Source organism: Oncorhynchus keta, unplaced genomic scaffold, assembly GCF_023373465.1.
Source record: "Oncorhynchus keta strain PuntledgeMale-10-30-2019 unplaced genomic scaffold, Oket_V2 Un_contig_6399_pilon_pilon, whole genome shotgun sequence".
Classification (NCBI taxonomy): domain Eukaryota; kingdom Metazoa; phylum Chordata; class Actinopteri; order Salmoniformes; family Salmonidae; genus Oncorhynchus; species Oncorhynchus keta.
In genome coordinates, this window is record NW_026288841.1 from 35,001 (window position 1) to 37,500 (window position 2,500).

At 47.6% G+C, this 2,500-nt stretch overlaps 1 protein-coding gene across 1 annotated transcript in view; it reads right to left on the bottom strand.

Annotated features, from left to right (window-relative positions):
• Positions 1-2,500, bottom strand: part of LOC127925881 (protein tweety homolog 3-like) — a 48,762-nt gene that overhangs the window by 23,170 nt on the left and 23,092 nt on the right. The gene's annotated exons all lie outside the window — the stretch shown is intronic.

Below are 2,500 nucleotides of genomic sequence, written 5' to 3' on the forward strand. Positions count from 1 at the left end.
AGAGAGAGAGAGAGAGAGAGAGAGAGAGAGAGAGAGAGAGAGAGAGAGAGAGAGAGAGAAAGAAAGAGCTCAATATCAAATATTTAACATCAACTATAACAGTTAATCATCAAATATTTAAACCTGCAAAACACATCTCTACCATGTAGTCACCAGTCAGGCACAGCTCCCTGTCTCTCTTCACTATATCATGAATATGCCATCTGCATCAAATCTACTGCTGTCTCCATGGCAACATTTCTAGGCGAGAACAGAGACCGAATGGTACAGAGAAAGAGAGAGAAGCAGTGTCGTGTTTGAAATGTGTTTGCCAAGAGAGATGCAAGTCAGTGTAGAAGTGTGTGTGTGTGTGTGTGTGTGTGTGTGTGTGTGTGTACCCCAGCCAGCCAAAGGGTCCAATATGACCTAAATAATCTATTTCAGAAACACTGAGCTAATCTGACATCACCCTGTATCACACTATTACACTGCTTCACACGGAGCAGACAGAATACACTTGTTTATCAGAGAGAGAGAGAGAGAGAGAGAGAGAGCCTAAAAAAGTCACTGCAGATTCTCTCTCCCCTCCTGGCCCTGTTACTATGGATACGGGGTCAATGACCTTGGTGTAGAAACTGTTCTATAAACACTGAAATTCCAGGGATTTTCCCCAAAATACAGAACTGATCACCTCACAGTATAATACACATATACAGTATACTGTAACCGTTCAGCAGTATTCAGCTTCAACTGTGCTACTGAAACTGGCCCAGGTCTCCCAGTTCCCCCAGGTCTCCCAGTTCACCCAGGTCTCCCAGTTCCCCCAGGTCTCCCAGTTCCCCCAGGTCTCCCAGTTCCCCAGTTCTCCCAGTTCTCCCAGTTCCCCCAGGTCTCCCAGGTCTCCCAGTTCCCCAGGTCTCCCAGTTCTCCCAGTTCTCCCAGTTCTCCCAGTTCCCCCAGGTCTCCCAGGTCTCCCAGTTCCCCCAGGTCTCCCAGTTCTCCCAGGTCCCCCAGTTCTCCCAGTTCTCCCAGGTCTCCCAGTTCCCCCAGGTCTCCCAGTTCCCCAGGTCTCCCAGGTCCCCCAGTTCTCCCAGTTCTCCCAGGTCTCCCAGTTCCCCCAGGTCTCCCAGTTCTCCCAGTTCCCCCAGTTCTCCCAGTTCTCCCAGGTCTCCCAGTTCTCCCAGGTCTCCCAGTTCCCCAGGTCCCCCAGGTCTCCCAGTTCTCCCAGGTCCCCCAGTTCTCCCAGTTCTCCCAGTTCCCCCAGGTATCCCAGGTCTCCCAGCTCCCCATATAATCTCCCAGGTCCCCCTGGTCTCCCAGTTCTCCCAGGATACTATATAATGTCTCCCAGGTCCCCCACAACAGACTGGTCCCCCATGTCCTTATAGGTACTATATAATGTCTCATAGAGTGATCTACCCAGACTCTCCCATGTCCCCCAGGTCTATATAATCTCCCAGTAGAGCAGGTCTCCCAGGTATCCCAGGTCCTTATAGGTATCCCAGGTCCCCCAGGTATCCCAGTTCTCCCAGGTCCCCCAGGTATAGACCAGGTCTCCCAGTTCTCCCAGGTCCCCCAGGTATCCCAGGTCTCCCAGTTCTCCCAGTTCTTATAGGATACTATCCCAGGTCTCCATAGAGCTGATCTACCCAGGTCTGGTAGAACTATGTCCTTATAGGTCTAGCTCCCCATGTTCTCCCAGCTGAACTATGTCCCTATAGAGGTCTATATAATGTCATCCCAGCTTCTACAACCTGGCAGAACTATGTCCTTATAGAGGATACTATATAATGTCATAGAGCTGATACAACAGACTGCTAGAACTATGTCCCTATAGAGGATACTATATAATGTCATCATAGTGCTGAACTATGTCCTTATAGAGGATACTATATAATGTCATCATAGAGCTGATCTACAACAGACTGGTAGAACTATGTCCTTATAGAGGATACTATATAATGTCATCATAGAGCTGATCTACAACAGACTGGTAGAACTATGTCCTTATAGAGGATACTATATAATGTCATCATAGTGCTGATCTACAACAGACTGGTAGAACTATGTCCTTATAGAGGATACTATATAATGTCATCATAGAGCTGATCTACAACAGACTGGTAGAACTATGTCCTTATAGAGGATACTATATAATGTCATCATAGTGCTGATCTACAACAGACTGGTAGAACTATGTCCTTATAGAGGATACTATATAATGTCATCATAGAGCTGATCTACAACAGACTGGTAAAACTATGTCCTTATAGAGAACACGCTGCACTTTGTGGACAAAACATTAAGAACACCTTCCTAATATTGAGCTGCACCCCCCTTTCACCTGGTTAGTCTGTCATGGAAAGACCAGGTGTTCTTAATGTTTTGTACACTCAGCGATCTCCCTCCCTCCCTGAGTGTGTACATGTGTCTGTGTGTGCGTCCGTGTGTGTATCCGTGTAGCCCTACGTGTGTGTGTGTGTGTGTGTGTGTGTGTGTGTGTGTGTGTGTGTGTGTGTGT